This window comes from Balaenoptera acutorostrata, chromosome 3, assembly GCF_949987535.1.
Source record: "Balaenoptera acutorostrata chromosome 3, mBalAcu1.1, whole genome shotgun sequence".
Taxonomy (NCBI): domain Eukaryota; kingdom Metazoa; phylum Chordata; class Mammalia; order Artiodactyla; family Balaenopteridae; genus Balaenoptera; species Balaenoptera acutorostrata.
In genome coordinates this window covers 11,169,875-11,188,145 of record NC_080066.1, presented here as the reverse complement: position 1 = coordinate 11,188,145, position 18,271 = coordinate 11,169,875, and positions in this window count along the sequence as shown.

Sequence of the window (18,271 nt, the reverse complement as noted above, 5' to 3'; positions counted from 1 at the left end):
GATCATATGATATATATTATGACCAGAACCAGCCAGAAACATGGTGTACCCTGAAAAAGCTAGTTAGATATTTGGTTCCCCTTCAAACTGATGTTCTTTAAGCATTTGTTCCACTTTCCTTTTGGGGAGAGACCACAGTTTTTGCACAGATCCCCCACCACAAGCACAGTGCAGGGAAGGACAGAGAAGGACACCTATTGGCAGAGGTTCCCTCTCCTGTGCTGTCCTAAGCAGCTCAGCTTGGACTCCTAACTTGCACACCTAACTAGCAAAACAAAAACATGGAAACTAACCAAACTCACCCTCTTTGAAAGGCAGTTTAGAAATCCTTTATTGTTATTCAAGCATATTCTTGGGTCTTCTCACCTTCTGATTCCTAGAACCTTGTTGAAGTAGTCCTTCTAAGCACCAGTGGTATTGATAAACACTATATTCTCTCTCTGCAATGTTCCTAACCACGTGTAAATCTTTTTGAAGACTGGTGCCCTGGACAACTGCCTGGCTGGCCCTTGCCTAGTCTGCTTCAGGCCATGATCATGTTTTAGACCTGGGGCTATGGATGGGAGCCAAAAAGAGAGTCATAGATATCAGACTGAGGGATTAAAGACGGCATTCTAGAAGAGATGATCACGTGGGAGTCAAAGTTTAAAAGTCAAGTGACAGTTGTGTAGGTGAATTGGTGAGCAGAGGGAAGAACATGGAGGCGAGTAGGGATGTATCACTCAGCTTGCCTGGAACAAAACATGCATGTATGGGGTTGTGAAGATGAAGCTAGAAAAGCAGGCAGGATCCATGAGTTTACACGTTTCTGAAAGCTATGAGATATCACTGAGGAATTTTAAGTAGAATACCATAATTAACTCTATTTTAGAAGGATCCTGCTAGCAACTGGGTGGGGTGGGGGGATTAGACTCACAGACCTGAGACCCATTAAGAGGCCAGAGTATAAGCTGCAGTAGTGGAACCAGAAGGAGTATTTTCAAGAAATACTTAGGACGTCGCTTTATAGGATTTGATGACAGATTAAATGAGAGGGGCATGGAGAAAGATTCAAGTTTGTAAACTAGATGGATGGTTTTACCATTCACAGAGATCAAGAATATAGTAGGATGAGCAGACTTGGTGATGAACAGAATGGAGAGGAAATGGTGATGGTTTTGCATGCCTAACTCACTAGACACTTAATTTTCACTCTAATTTTCCATCACATCTTGAAATAAATAGTCTCCAAACCCTCTTCAAAGAAGAGAAAGTAAAGTGACTCCCTTACTGATGAAAGCATGTGGGGGTTTGGAGAACTTTCACCTCCAAACAAATGCATCTCTGTTTCTCCCCTAACACACACCCAAACCTGTCTTGCTCTTCTTTCCTCCTGTCTTTCCTTATCATGTTCTACTAAAAATGCTTCCTAAATCCTGCCCATCTATTTGTCAACATTTTCAAGTTGCGAATCAGAATTCACTTCATTTAAATTATTCCCTGAGCAACCAGCATTCCTGTTCATTTTAGCTTTAGCATTTATATGCTCTTCTGTAGTTAACTTGCTAAAATCCTGGTTTTCTTTCTTATAAATATGTATCATTTAAAAAAAATTATTATAAAATTCTTTACAAGTTCAAATTATTTGATATCAGCCAAAGTACCAGTGTATTATTGTCTAAAGGATAAAGTCTTAGTTAATTGACTTCTTGGTATACTTCATTCTGATAACTGACAATAAAACAGATAACACAATAAATTATTGAATTTTAAGCTTGTTGGGCAGCCTTCTTTATGTAATGGAACATTTTGACTTGCAGTCACTTTCTAAGGTACAGAGTACTATAGGATATTTCAGATTATTTGTGGGTACCTTTTTTTTTTTTTAATCTCTATTTTTTTTTTTTTTGGCTGCGCCTCTCAGCATGTGGGATCTTAGTTCCCCAACCAGGGATCAACCTGTGCCCCCTGCAGTGGAAGGGCAGAGTCTTAACCACTGGACCACCAGGGAAGTCCCTGTGGGTACCACTGTTGTTCAACATCTACTCACAATTTTTTGGTTTGTTTTCTAGGGTAAGGTGTCACAGGAAATGGTTTCCCTTTAAAAAGAGTTGTTTCACTTTTTTGGTTATCAGGAAAGATGATAGAAATCTGATAGCTGTCTGAAGGTTGTGATCTCCACTTTTAATAGTAAGTGAATTAGGCATTAGACATTTGTTTAACTCTTAAGGAACTTAGGTTTACATTTAAAAGATACTCTTATTACAGTATCAGTGAGTACCTTTCTCATCTGTACAGGCCTCTATTTTTTAATCTGTTTCTTAATCTTAATCTCTTAATCTTAAAATTGGTATATACTTGCTATGGGGATCTGGTAAATTGATGTATGTGAGAAGTTTTAAGGAATACATCATATTATTCTTAGGGTGCCGTAAAAAAAAAAAAAAAAAAAAAAAAAGACGTCGAAAAACAGGGACTTCCCTGATGGTCCAGAGATTAGGACTCCGTGCTTTCACTGCCATGGGCCTGGGTTCAACCCCTTGTCGGGGAATGAAGATTCCACAAGCCGCGTGGTGTGGCAAAAAAAAAAAAAAAAAAAAAAAGATATTCTTAGGGTGCCATTACGAATACTGCCTTAAATTTTGAGAGAACTGAGAAGCACGTTGATTTTTTTTTTTTTTTAGTAGTAGTTTTCTTTTCTGAGAATGATTTAATGTATTCAAGAAAAATCCCTGCAATCCTATTAGGCTGATTTCTGAAATGAATGCCAGTTTTTGACACTGGAATAGAATGGGACAATATGATCTTAAATGCACACTTTTGTTTCAAACTATGTTTTTTTTTTCTTTCAGTAGTTCATGAATGGTATCTGTTTCTCATAATGTCAGTGATGTGGAATGACCTGGACATTATTTCCAGAAATTGCTTAAATCAGCCTTTGGTTTGATTTCGCACTGATTAAAGCCTTGCTCATCTTCTCAGCATCCTTTTTTATCAAGAGTAAAAGGATTAAAAAAAAAAAACTGCAAGAGGATGTGGAGCAGTGCTTAACCAATGCTTTGGAGGGGGGTTTATTAATTATTGTGATTCAATCTGGCTGTTTTCTCTTCTTCACAGGGGAAATGAGAAATCTCCTGGTGATACAATCAGAATGATACTAGAAGCCATATCTTTGCAAAGCCAAAATGATCTATTTAAAACTTAGATACATTGTATCAAGTCCAGAATTAATCTCACTGACACAAAAGAGGAATTCATGATCAATAGTATCATGGGCTTTTTTTTTTTTAATAGATCTTTATTGGAGTATAATTGCTTCACAATACCGTGTTAGTTCCTGTTGCACAACAAAGCGAATCAGCCATATGCATACACACGTCCCCATATCCCCTTCCTCTTGAGCCTCCCTCCCATCCTCCTTATCCCACCCCTCTAGGTGGTCACAAAGCACCGAGCCCACCTCCCTGTGCTATGCTGCTGCTTCCCACCAGCCGACTAGTTTACATGTGGTAGCGTGTGTATGTATCATGGACTTTTGATGAAAGCATTATGTCAATCATTAGAACTATCACCTCCATTTTCTTGTGTGGGTGGTAAGCTCTAATTCCATACTTTAAAGGTTTTCTTGCATCTTGCCATCTTTATAATATCCCAGAGGTGAAAAACTTTTCCCGTATGCTTTACAGAGGCAGTTCTGAAGCTGGATCACCTGTATCCAGGCCCCGGTTCCAAAACCAGCTTTAAGACCCTGGGAAAGTTACTAAATCTTCCTGTGCCTCGGCTGCTTGTCTAGAACATATGGATAAAAATACCTGCCTGGTTGGGTTGTGAGAACAACATGAGATAGTACATGTGAAGAACCACAATCCTTTGCTTTCTCCAAAAACATGACCCTTCCAAAGGCTAAGCTTAAAATAATTTTGTTCTGTAAAATACTGAAATCTCACTATACCTTTCCTTAAACAGATTGACTTCTTTTTTACCAAACTGCTGTGTTGTATTCCAGCCAAAACATTTATTTACTGAAGTGCCCAAAGGTCTTTAAAGTAAGTCATATATGTTAGTTTCAATATCCTAGAAATTCACAATGTTTCAGTAGAAGCTATTTTATTTAGGTGGAGAAAAAATGACAATTTGTCATTTGCAAGTTTCGGCCAAATCAGTAGACTCTCACTTTGCTTTCCGCCAACTAAAATTAGTTTTTGGCAACAAGATTCAGGGTTATTAACTCTGAAGCTGCTGGCAGTTTAAGTTTTTATCTATCCAAATTCTTACAGTTCAGGGAACAGAAAAACCCAATTTTTCCTCCTATAAAGTTAATCCAATGTGAACACAAATTTTCAAGTTTTGTTCAGGGATGCCAAATCTTTTCGTGTTCAGTTTTTCCATGATGAAGCTCTTCTTGGACGCTAGTGAGCAGGATTAAACCTCAGGAGCATGTGAGGCCACCTGAAAGTGCCTCATTGTCTTTTAGTCTTTCTGGGTCACTCAGTATTTGATTATCCAGACTAATTGTGGGCAAGGAAAGCATGAATAATCAAATTGTACAGACAAGCTCTTGTATCTTATTTTGGCTGATGGCTTCATCCTTCTTCTCAAACCTTTTTTCCAGAAGAGCTAACAAGGAAAGTAGAAGCTTTGTTTCCTGTCTTTGCTTGACTTCCTCTGTCCTTTTAAAGAAGTATTTACAAATGACATGATGTCTTCCTCCCAAGTGTCCCCTTCCCAGCCATAAAGAAGTGGCATCAACAATATGCCTAGGTAGTAATTCCCTAAAAAGGTGGACTTGCGTGTTCTAGAACTTTCTGGTATAAAAAGGAAGACAGAACTTAAGCCTGAACTTGGCTTCTGGCTTTTTCTTTTCTTGATCATTTTCCAACAGTCTTAAAGGCTATTTTCTTCTTTCTTCCCATTACAGGATTTTTGGCACCTCAGAAGTAATAATGGAAATAAACATTTAACAGATGGTCCCAGCAGTTTCCCTGACATACACACATAGTACAGAAGGAAAGCATGTATAATGGAGTTGATTAGATCTTATTTTAATTTATTTTATTTCTCACGGAATATTTTCCTGGTCACATTTTTCTTTTTTTTTTTTTTTTTTAATTTATTTATTTATTTTTGTCTGTGTTGGGTCTTCGTTTCTGTGTGAGGGCTTTCTCTAGTTGTGGCAAGCGGGGGCCACTCTTCATCGCGGTGCGTGGGCCTCTCACTGTCGCGGCCTCTCTTGTTGCAGAGCACAGGCTCCAGACGCGCAGGCTCAGTAGTTGTGGCTCACGGGCCTAGTTGCTCCGCGGCATGTGGGATCCTCCCAGACCAGGGCTCGAACCCGTGTCCCCTGCATTAGCAGGCAGATTCTCAACCACTGCGCCACCAGGGAAGCCCCCCTGGTCACATTTTTCATTTTTTGTTTATGCTTTTTATTTCCATGGTCCCTTACACACAGTTTCTGAATCATTTCTCAAGGTCAAGACCCTGTTCCTCCCTTTGCCCCCTCTCTGCACCACAGAGAAAGTGTATCAATAGCATCAGCACAAATGGCTTTGCCACAGCAGCTCTGCAGAGGTTCTGCGGGAAAACTTAGGGAGTGTTCCCACATCTGCATCTGGTTCTCTCGTGAATCCAGAGGTCATAGGGTGGAAGTAAGCCAAGGAAATATTAGCAACAGGGGGAAGAAAGGAAAGAATTGAGAGAATATACTAAGGGGTTTTCACTGATAAGTGGGAAAAAAAAATCCTAGGGTAAAAATGTCAGCCTCAGGTAAGAGGGACAATAAATACTCCTGGGTGAAGCAGTCTGCGTGCTCATATTCCCACATAACTCTGCTGGGTCCCTTCCTGAAAGTTTGAGAGAGATCACTAAGCTGTTGAAGCGAACAGGGCAGAAGCAGGGGTCTTGAGGGGCTGAGGACAAATCTAGCTCACCTTTCTGCACTAAGACCTATCCTGGTGATCCTCTGAAATGAGACTGTAATTCGCCATTGTGACACCTAGTGGCTGGCAGCTGTATCTGCATCAGCAATGTACACATTTATAAAATAATGTTATTTTTGATTTATAAAAATGGAAAAAACTTACCTTAAGCTGCAAGATCACAGTGTAATCACCCGAGAACAGAGCAGAAAGCCAGTTGTCTTTAATCACTGATTTGAAAGCTACATTTCTTAGAATTCTTGGATAGAATGTGCAGAAGCAGGTGGACAGAAATGTCAAATCCTTGGCAAGGTCCATTACTATTTAATATCTGTCGTAGAGGCTAATGAAATAAGTGAGAAAATGTTCCCTTAGTTTAACAACTTGATAAGAGGAAGGAGACAAAAGGTCAACCTAAATCAAGCCTTCTCACCTGGAAAGTAAAGAGGCAAGTATGCTAACTAAAGGCTAACTTTTGTAGGTCCTGATAGTAGGTGGCCTCGCTTGGGCCTTGCAAATTTTTCCTTCTTCATATCTCCTTGTTTAAGTATTAAATATTCTTATATGTGTGGGACGATGCACAATACTGACTGAACATTTCTAAATCCTCAGGAATACTCACCTAAGTGGATACATTTAGACCAATAATGGGCTTAATAAAGTACTGGAGAAAATGAAGTGGGAGGAATCAAATTTTCAATTAGGTGCCAACTTTCTGTCATCTTCCACTCTCAATGGTAGAGGAAGTGGCTAGCTCAGTGAAACGAGGTGACTTAAGGTTCATAGGACAATCATAATAATATTAACAATATTATCTTCCTTTTTTTACTGTGCCAAAATTTATTTAACCAATTTTCTATTGTTGGACAGTTTAAAATATTTTGATTGTTGCAAATTAATAAGCACCCTTGCACATAATGCTTTGTACCCAGCACTGATACTTTGTTTTAAAAATTATAATGGGGTTTCCCTGGTGGTGCCGTGGTTGAGAATCTGCCTGCTAATGCAGGCGACACGGGTTCGAGCCCTGGTCTGGGAGGATCCCACATGCCGCGGAGCGACTAGGCCCGTGAGCCACAACTACTGAGCCTGCGCGTCTGGAGCCTGTGCTCCGCAACAAGAGAGGCCGCGATAGTGAGAGGCCCGCGCACCGCGATGAAGAGTGGCCCCCACTTGCCGCAACTAGAGAAAGCCCTCGCACAGAAATGAAGACCCAACACAGCCAAAAATAAATAAATAAAAATAAATTAAAAAAAAAATTATAATGAAATATTTAAAACACATACAATACATAAATCATTAAAAAAATACTTGCGTACCCAGGACTCTACTCAAGAATTTTTTTTTAAACTCTAATGGCTTTTTAAAAAAATTTTTATTTATTTAATTTATTTATTTTCCTTACATTTTTTGGCTGCGTCAGGTCTTAGTTGTGGCACATGAGATCTTTTCATCATGGCCCACGGTCTGCTCGGGCTTCTCTCTAGTTGTGGCATGCTGGTTTTCTCTCTCTAGTTGTGGCGTACGGGCTCCAGAGCGAGTGGGCTCTGTAGTTTGCGGCACACAGGCTCTCTAGTTGAGGCATGTAAGCTCAATAGTTGTGGCATGCGGGCTTAGTTGCCCCGTGGCACATGAGATCTTAGTTCCCCGACCAGGGATTGAACCCTCATCCCCTGCATTGGAAGGCGTATTCTTTACCTCTGGACCACCAGGGGAGTCCCTACTTAAGAATTTGATCTTTACCAATACAGTTGGAGCTTTCACGCATTCTTCTCCATCCCATCTCCTTTCTTATCCGAATGGTAACCTTATCCTGAAGTCAGTGTGTAACATTCTCCCACATTCCTTTATACTTTCACTACATGGTGTGTATCTCTAAGCCACACATATATTAACTGGTTAATGTAACTTTCTTTTTTTTTTTTTTTTTATGTAACTTTCTTGATTGCAAATGTAATGCATGCTCATTGTGGAAAGGCTGGCAAGATAATGAGGTACAAACAGAAGTATAAATAAAAATACAAACAAAATTGTTGCCCCAAACACAACATTATGAAATAGTAACTATTGTTACTATTTTGATCTATTTTGCTCCTCTTATTACACACTTTACAAAATCAGTTGGGTTTAAAACAATTGCTTTAAAATGAATGGGGCTGGGACTTCACTGGTGGCGCAGTGGTTAAGAATCCGCCTGCCAAAGCAGGGGACATGGGTTCAATCCCTCGTCGGGGAAGGTCCCACATGCCGCGGAGCAGCTAAGCCCGTGTGCCACAACTACTGAGCCTGCACTCTAGAGTCCGTGAGCCACAACTACTGAGCCCATGTGCCACAACTACTGAGGCCAACGTGCCTAGAGCCCATGCTCCCCAACAAGAGAAGCCACCGCAATGAGAAGCCCGCGCACCGCAACAAAGAGTAGCCCTCGCTCGCCTCATCTAGAGAAAGCGCGCGCCGCAACGAAGACCCAACACAGCCAAAAATAAATAAATAAATTTAAAAAAAAATGAATGGGGCTGTTGCATTTACAAGGTGCTTTTGTTTCCTATCTCACTCAGTTCCCCCGCATCCCTGTGAGGTCGGTGATGTACTTTTATCTCCATTTTAGAGATGAGGAACAGAGGTCCTGAGAGATGAGTCAATATCTGAAGTTCTCTCAGCTCTCTAAGTGAAGGAACCAGAACTCACATCTGGATCTTTGGATTCAGAGTCCGGTGGTTTTTCTGTTAAAATATTCTAGTGTCACCACCATTCTCCCTCACTGAGATCCCTAAGAATCAATGATGGCCCTTCCTTCTCACTCTGTCTCCCTGCCCTCTCATGACCTCTTTTTAGTTTAAGTGCCATCTTTATTTTAAATCAATTTTGCCTGTGTTCAGAAGTTGAGTGGGGAGAAGGAATACAGTGTAATTTACCTTAGAGGCCCCATCTCAAAGAAATGGTCCTGGTTTTCAACTGTTACTGCTGTTACCCAGCTTTCTTCCCAGCTTGCATTCCGCGTAGAGGCACAGCTTTTACCGGATGTTATCAGAAAGGTCCACGCTTCCAAAATATGCTTCAATTACTCCGATGTAGTAGAATCTCTCTCTGCGGACATGAGCTCCAGGGAGCAAATAAATTGGCAAAAAAAAGTGGGGGGGATTTCCATTAAGATGGCTCTAGATTTGGTCTAAGTTGGAATGTTAACAAACAGAAGATTCCACAGAAATACTGATGATCAAAAAATTATCTTTTTTTTTGCAGGGGGGGAGATTTTATTATATTCCTTTTTGCGTGGTTGATAAAAGGACGCAGTGAAGCTCTTTTATGTATCTTTTCAGCTGCTCTTCTTTTTACTTTCATTGAAGACATCTCCAAACATTATGATTCATCTGTCTATTCCTGCAGCACTGCCAACCTTCTTTTCTATTAGAGAAATTCCAGTCACCAACTAAAGCATCTCTAGCATGGCAGGTGTGAGAAAGACTCTGGAAATTCTTACGGAATAGTTGTTTTCTGGTGGCATCAGTTTTATTATATTGCTCATACACAGAAGTTGAGGATGTTACGTCTTTATCCACCATCATCATTATAACATGGGTCAGACGGTACAGCATAACCACCACATTCCTGGTACTGTCTTTAGACTCCTTTGAGGTAATTGTTATCTCCATTTTACAGCTGAGGAAACTGAGGCTCAGGGTGGTTAATCAGCTTGCTGAGTTCACCTTGTTAGTAAAAGTCAGGGTCAGAATTTGAATGCAGGTCTGTCTGCAAAGAGTGGTCCGTTTGTGAAGCGCTTCTGTCACGTGCTATGTACTATAAGCTATACAGAGGTGACAACACCTGCCTGTTACCCCAGGAGTTCCCAGTTCAATGGGAAGAAAAAGACACACAGAGAAACAATTGCAGTGCAGACCCAGTGTGTGAATTGTTATTAAGAAGGACTAGAAACATGTCGTGTGGGCCTGGGGGAAGATTAACTCATATTTGGGGGAGGGTTAACTCATTTGGGGAAAATTAGGGATTGGAGGAGGGCCTTGAAAAGATCAAACTTCATCAGGTATCACTATGGAGTAGTTCCCATAAAGAGAACATTATGAATGTAAGTCTGGAGTCGGGAGAGTATGTGGTTGGTGTTTAGATAATTGTAAGTGGCTACTGCCAGCCCCTCTGCCAGCCCTCTATCATTCAATTTTTTTAAATTTATTTTTTAAATTAATTTTTATTGGAGTATAGCTGCTTTACAATGTTGCATTAGTTTCTGCTGTACAGCAAAGTGAATCAGCTGTACGTATACATATATCCCCTTTTTTGGATTTCCTTCCCATTTAGGTCACCACAGAGCACTGAGTAGAGTTCCCTGTGCTATACAGTAGGGTCTCATTAGTTATCTATTTTATACATAGTAGTGTATATATCTATCATTCAGTTTTTTTTTTTTAATTAATTAATTTATTTTTATTTATTTATTTATTTATTTTTGGCTGTGCTGGGTCTTCGGTTCGTGCGAGGGCTTTCCCTAGCTGCGGCAAGTGGGGGCCACTCTTCATCGCGGTGCGGGGACCGCTCTTCATCGCGGTGCGCGGGCCTTTCACTATCGCGGCCCCTCCCGCTGCGGGGCACAGGCTCCAGACGCGCAGGCTCAGCAGCTGTGGCTCACGGGCCCAGCCGCTCCGCGGCATGTGGGATCTTCCCAGACCAGGGCTCGAACCCGTGTCCCCTGCATTAGCAGGCAGATTCTCAACCACTGCGCCACCAGGGAAGCCCTCAGTTTTAAATAGAGCAGGGATTGGTTCTCACCTTTGACCTAATCCCACCCTGATTAGAAATGACAGAGCCGACCAATGACATCAAAGGCGGGCAGCAGGGAAGAAAGCTGTGGCTGGCAGATTGGGGGGGGGGGCACGTGGCAGTGACCACTAAGGCTCAGAGACCAACCAGCTGCTCTGAGAAGCCCCTCCCCACTCCCTCCCCACGGCCCAGGCTTCCATGGCCAGTTTCCCCTTTGTAACTTATTTTTCTATTTAAGAGGACACTTGATTGATGTTCATTTTATCCTTCTGTCTGTACAAAGTATAAAGAAAAATGTATATAGCAAATGTCATGGCAGCTTTCAACCCCTCCATGAGGGAGGAGCCTTGTCTGTTCTGTTCACTGCCACGCCTCCAGGGCCTAGCCCAGAGCCTGGCACACACTGCTTGGCCAAATAAATGTCAACACACACTTACCGTATGAAGCTCTGTCTGGTGGGAATGGAAGGATATGCTGGCTAGTGTTGACATAAGGAGAGATGGGAAAAAAGTGCTGGATGAACTGGACGTGTTTCACCACTTTGCCTAGGGCAGCCTGGTGAGAGTTTTGTAGGGCTGGAGGTGATAAAACCCTGTTACCAAAACCTGGCTGTCCCAGGTGAGTGGGCATCTAATATATGCAACCCTTTCATCTGCCCAGGCCTCTCTGCTTCCTGAAAGGAGAAGCCAAGGTACTAGAACGCTGCTGAGTTTAATGCAAAGTGATACCAAGAAGAGAACGTAAGGTGACTCGGAGTCTAAAACTGTATTGTGCAAACAGACGGGGTGCCAGTCTCCTGGGTAAGAAAGACTCCGGATGAGGAATGCTGGTCTCTGCTCTCAACATGCTCTCCAACAAAAGGCCAAAGTAACCCCCCACCAGAGGCAGCCAGGCCGCTCTGATGTCTCGAACAGATCAGCAGCAGAAGCAGTGCTCATGCTCAGCAGGTGAGGTCTACTGAGGAAGAAACACTTGACAGCCTCTGAGTACCCAATGAACTGAAGAAGCCATCAGCCCCTTCCCACATGCTCCCACGTGCCCAGACTCACCGCACCAAAGCCACGGTGCCCTTTTCCCAGGAGGAACGTCTCCAATTTTTGTGGTCTTAAGTCACAATGCTTGAGTGGTGGTTGAACTTGAAGCGAATGGTAGGCAGTTCACCGTGCTGGCCAAGTAGACAGCAGCCCAGGGGTGTGAGGATGTAATGCAATGATGATCTCAACCTTTCCTGTTTCTTTCAATGAGACAAGAGGTCTCTCAGGTCCGCTAATGGGCTGGCTGCCCAGATGCAAAATCTTTGGGCACAAGAATGTCAGCCTTTGCTGGGGCGCCACCTCCAGCCACCTGCTCTGTCTTCACGCTCCATGGCAACCGAGCACCACGGGAAGCTCCCAGGCGCCTGGCCTGTTCGCGGCTGCCAGACACGCCCGGCTGACGGAAAGAAACCTTACGCCAGGCACAGCGCCGAGAGCGCCCTCAGGGCGCCCCCCCTCCAGCCGCCTTCGCTGTTGGGGTACCCGGGCTCTGGGAGCAGCAGGGACAGGCCAGCAGGCGGCGCGGCAGACGCTCCCAGCGGGAGCGGGCCCTCTCTTCCCCCTTCTGTTCCTCACCGTCAGGCTAGTCTCGTGTTCCCCACGCATTTCCGGTTTCCCCGAGAAGAGGAAAAAGCTTCAGTGAGCTACGAGCTCTGGGCGAGCTCTCCTTCGGCCTTTTTGCTTTTTCCTCACATTCCTGCCGAGGGTCCTGCTGAGGGGGCAGGAGAGGTAACTAAGCCTGGTTTTTTCATAGCTGTTCTGGAACGTTTGAGGAAAACCTTGGGCTTTGCACAGCCGCTCCCTGTCTGGGAAGTCTCTTGCAGTTTTTTTCTTCCCTTTTTCCTCTTTGTGTGCCGCCCCCCCCGACCCCGAGGGTGCTGTCCTGTTTCCCGAGGCAGGAATCTGTCTGCAGACAAGGTCAGGGAGTTGATGGCACCTCTGGCAGCTGATGACGCAGCGGGCCTGGCCTCATCTGTTAGTAATTGTTGACACCTGGTCCAGAGGAATGCGTTAGGAATAGGGCTCACCTCCATCAGGTCGCTCTCAGGCCTGCTCAGAGAAGACAGGCCGTGACTCACATCACGGCGGGAGAGACCCAGCCACTTGGGCTGCAGGGCAACGACAGGAAAGGAAGGGCCGGGAGAGGAGGGCGCCTCTCTCCCATCCCCCCGCCTTCTGCGCCACCCCGGTCTACTCTACAGCCCGCATCCTGCCATGCACTCGGCACTGAAGGCAGGCCCCCTACTCCCGCCTCCTCAGCGGCTCCAGCCCGTGGGGGATGTGTCTTCCTCTGTATGTACCTCGCGCCTCACGCCTCTGTGCTTTCGCAAGCCATGCCCTCTGCCTCCAGTGCTCTTCCTTCAAGTCTGCATGGGTTTGGTCTTGTGCTTCAAAGCACAATTCAAAAGTTTTCTCTCTTTGGAAACTTTCCTCTGTTCCCCTTTGCAACCGGGAAGCCCTTTGGGCAAATCCACACTCCGTAAGGCAATTATTAGATTGTCACAGCTTTTGTATCACAATTTCAGCAGATCTGGATTACCTGAGGGCAGGGACTGCCCCTGGTTCATCTTCGGATCCACTTCACCAGCCAGGGGCTGGCACATAGCAGACACTCACTAAGTGTTCATGGGCTGATTGTGGATCGAAGCAGACATACTGTGCCAGGGACACAGGACGCTGGCTTAGTAAGTGGATGATTTGAGTCCAAAGTCTGAAATTCTGAAGAGTTTGCCATCCTCAGGCCCCTATAAATCTGTTCACTCTTCCCAGAAAGATCCTCGCCACATATCTGGCTGTAGGAGGGGTCCTCTCACGGGTCTCCGAGCGCAGGGACTGCCAGTTGCAGGGTACAGCATTAGCGGATTTCCTTGGCCGTCATGTCTGCGCCGTGTCAATAAGAATTTATAAACTACCTACTCAGTGCTCAGCTTTACAATAAATGAAGTGGAGGATCCAAAAGAGGTAAAAGATATAATCTCTACTCCTATTGACCGTAAGGACAGTGTGGCTGAAATGAGAACATATCAGTCAACACTGGCCCACCCACGGTTGCTCGGGAGAATCACTAAATGTTTTTTTTTTTTTTTTTTTTACTAAATGTTTTTAAATAAAGAAAATCCTGCTTCTCATTTCCCTGGATCTCCCTATACACTCATGTTTGAAACAGCTGGACTGAAAATCAGCGCTTACAGTTACGAGCACCTGCTCTTGAATTTCAGCTCAATGTGTTGATTCACCAGGTAAGGTGGAATCACAGGATGGAAACTCTGGTTTTGGCAGGAGGGAGGGATGAAATGGAGGCAGAGAATTGTCAAGAGATTCTTGGAGTAGTTCCCGCAGGAGATCGCAGAGGCTAGAGGAGGCTGCCACGAAGAGAATAAAATAGAAGTGGGTGACAACATGGCTTTTGTCAACCTCTCCTAAGACTACACACAGCTCTTGAAGGAGGAGGGAGGCTGGAATTGTGCCAGGATAAAGAGGGTAGCACAGAAATGGAACCCCAAGCAAAACAGGGATTCTTCTGTTGCTGAAGGCTGACGTTACGTTTTAAAGTATATGTGCTCAGGTTGTGTTTAGACTCTATTTGGCAATATTCAGTTTGTTGGATGCTAATTTGCTTTGACGTATTGCCTATGCTTCCTGGCATTGGTGATTAGCTCCAGGCATCCAAAGAAACCAAGAGCCACTATTTCCCAGAACTACTTCATCATTAATATTAATTAGTATGAATTAGTTCATATTTATTATCATTAATTTAATTATTATCATGTCTGGTCTTGAGTTATCCTACCGGGCCTGCATCCAACAACAACGATGGGTTGTATTTCTAAATAAGAACTTGCATTTTAAAATATTGTTATTGGGACTTCCCTGGTGGTGCAGTGGTTAAGAATCCGCCTGCCAAGGCAGGGCACATGGGTTCGAGCCCTGGTCCAGGAAGATCCCACATGCTGCAGAGCAACTAAGCCAGGGCACCACAACTACTGAGCCTGCACTCTAGAGCCTGCGAGCCACAACTACTGAGCCCACGTGCTGCAACTACTGAGCCCACGTGCTGCAACTACTGAAGCCCGCATGCCTAGAGCCCGTGCTCCGCAACAAGAGAAGCCGCCTCGGGCTTCCCTGGTGGCGCAGTGGTTGAGAATCTGCCTGCTAATGCAGGGGACACGGGTTCGAGCCCTGGTCTGGGAAGATCCCACATGCCGCGGAGCAGCTGGGCCCGTGAGCCACAATTGCTGAGCCTGCGCGTCTGGAGCCTGTGCCCCGCGACGGGAGGGGCCGCGATAGAGAAAGGCCCGCGCACCGCGATGAAGAGCGGTCCCCGCACCGCGATGAAGAGTGGCCCCCGCTTGCCGCAACTGGAGAAAGCCCTCGCACGAACCGAAGACCCAACACAGCCAAAAATAAATAAATAAATAAATAAAATCAAGTAAAACTTTAAAAAAAAAAAAAAAAAAAAAAAAGAGAAGCCGCCTCAATGAGAAGCCCGCGCACCACAAGGAAGAGCAGCCCCCGCTCGCCGCAACTAGAGAAAGCCCGCGCGCAGCAACAATGACCCAATGCAGCCAAAAATAAATAAATTTACTTAAAAAAAAAGTACATTAAAAAAATAGTTATTGCTTTAAAAAAATATCAAATCGTTGCAGAAAACATAGGCAATCCATATAAAGATATGTATAAATACATATACCAAAATTACTTATAAGCTCATAACCCCAAAGTAATTACTATTAACATTTTATTGTCCCCTTTTGGTGTTGTCTTAATGTTTGTGTGTATGTTTTACTTACTTATTCTTGGCATATGCATTCTCTTTTTCTTCAAATAAGAATCTACCCTCTCGGGCTTCCCTGGTGGCGCAGTGGTTGAGAGTCTGCCTGCTAATGCAGGGGACACGGGTTCGAGCCCTGGTCTGGGAAGATCCCGCATGCCGCAGAGCAACTAGGCCCGTGAGCCACAACTACTGAGCCTGCGCGTCTGGAGCCTGTGCTCCGCAACAAGAGAGGCCACGATAGTGAGAGGCCTGCGCACTGCGATGAAGAGTGGCCCCCGCTTGCCGCAACTAGAGAAAGCCCTCGCACAGAAACGAAGACCCAACACAGCCAAAAATAAAATAAAATAAAAAAAGAATCTACCCTCTCTTTTTGCCTGGGACTGGGAGTATATGTAGGAGGGGGTGAGGAGGAAACAAATTCCACCAGAAAACTGAACTTTGACCCCCTAGGACTAGACCTCTAGCCCTCAAGTACTCCTAATTGCTCATCTCTGTCTTCTTAGTCCTGGAGGAAGTTTGATTCCTAGGCTTGCTTTTCCTGCCCCCGGTCCCATCCCCCAGTCCCCACCCACTCTGTGGGCCTAAGGGAGTTGGGAGTGAGTAGACTTGGTAGGTAGGGGCTACTGACCTCATGGATGTTAGAACTGATCCTGATGGAGACCTAAACCTCAGACGACCTTTGACCTGCCCGTGGGAAGATGAATTCTCCGTGACTCCTGAAGATCCTTCAGCATCTCCTTCCTTGGGGTCATACGGGTGTGTTGGTGCTCAGGGTGGACCAACCCAAAACATGCCACAACGGCATATTGACTATCTTGAAATGAAGTTGCTTGAGAAGCAGCCGATGCAAGAAGGAAAACTGACCTTCCTCTGTCCCTCTGAAAGCAGGATATCGATTTCTCATGTGAAAGGTGCCCTCGCTGCATCTGGAAGTAGAAGGACACCCTTCCTGTCAGAGACAGGGAAAATCCACGGAGAAGCAGATACAGACAAACGTGGTTACTTTTTAAATTGACTACCCCGAGCCCAAACTCTGTTTAGATTTTTCACTAATCGGGCAGCCAAAACCCGAGTTTCTTTGTCCTGTGAATTCCTCACAAATTTATTGTTCCTTTGTCTAAAAAGTATAAAAACTGTCTGCTTTGGCCATTTCTTAGGTCCTGTTTCTATGAGACAGCCACATACCTGAATTAACATTTGTTTCTTTTTCCCTGTTAGTCTGTCTTTGATGTGTCAATTTCACTATTAGTCCAGACACAAGAACTCAAGAGGAATAGAGGGGGAAACTTCCTCCTCCCCAACAGATATTTCAAATGGAAGCTCATAGACTCTTAAGGGTTGAAAGGCCTATGTGTAAGGCGTCTTGCCCAATCTGCCACCCAGTATAGGAATCCCCTCTCTAGCATCCTTGCCAGGAAGCACCCAACCTTGGCCAAACATTACCAAGAATAAGGAAATCAGGGTTGTTTATGCCACCGCCGGACACTCCAAAGACCAGACAATTCTGTTTTTATTTTGAGCTAAATTTGATTTGAAATGAGATGAAATTATAGAAAAGGTATTTATTGTGATTTTTTTTTTTTTTGGCTGTGCCACGTGGCATGTGGGCTCTTAGTTCCCCGACCAGGGATTGAACCCGTGCCCCGTGCAGTGGAAGCGCAGAGTCTCAACTACTGGATGGCCAGGGAAGTCCCTTTATTGTGATATTTTTGCCGTCCCAAGATATTTCTATCTTAGGCTGCACTGAAAGATACATAGTTTTTTAGGGAAGGGGAAGGTCCATGTTCCTCCTGAAATTATATACAAAACCATGTATGTGCCTATGTGGTCTTTCATTGTTTTTCTGGGAATGGGGGCCAGAGCTTTCATGGGGTTCTCTCAGCCCAAGGGTCCCACAGGGCTCTGTGCCATCTCTGAAGTGCTGTGTTAAGTTGATTTTGTCACATGTAAAAGGAAGACAGACGGGATCTTGCTCAGATCTCTCCCAGAGGGAGACATACTGACACCCCTGCCTGGCCTGCTTGTTGCAGGGGTGCCAGGGCTTCGTCTGTTTTTAGCCCAGAATAAGCCTCCCTTCCCCAAGCAGAGCCCAGAGACCGTGCCTCTCTCTCAAGGCCAGCCACGTGGAGACATGATGCCGTCGGAGCCTTGGTTTCAGATCCTGCTCTCAATTCTCAGATGTGTCAGCCTGTCTGCCTTGACTTCACGTCTGTACTTTGGAGCTATGGGAAAGGCGTGAGGGATAATGGTCGTGTTTGTAGAGCCCAAGCGTGTCACGAGGGTTTTCAGACAACGGGGTGCAGAGGCTCACGCATTCCTAAGTCACCCGCACACCCGGTCAGGAAAAGGAAATGACTAGGCCACATCACTCAGAGCATGTCTCTGCTCGTCCTCCAACACACACACACACACAAAGGGACACTTTTCTCTCCTGTTTTTAGTAGCAAGCCCTATCTAAGGGCTACGTTGTCTCTATGTCGATTTAGTTTGAAATATTTTGGTATAATCTACATCCTGCAAGTAGTGAGGAAGCATCTGAAGTGTCTGAATCAGGCACCGACATTCCAAAGGTGGTTAGTTAGCATCTGAAATGCCCTAATTAGGGATCGACACTTCAGAGGGGGGTGACTTAGCACTTCAAATATTATTACTGAAATCTACACCACAAAGGGTACGTTCATAAGCATAATGGATGTTAGGAGTAAACTTTTCATTGGTGGAATGGATGGTATTCAAGTCATGCAAACTGGCAGCACCAGGTCTCAAATAAAATAAAGGTAAACAAACTAAAGCCT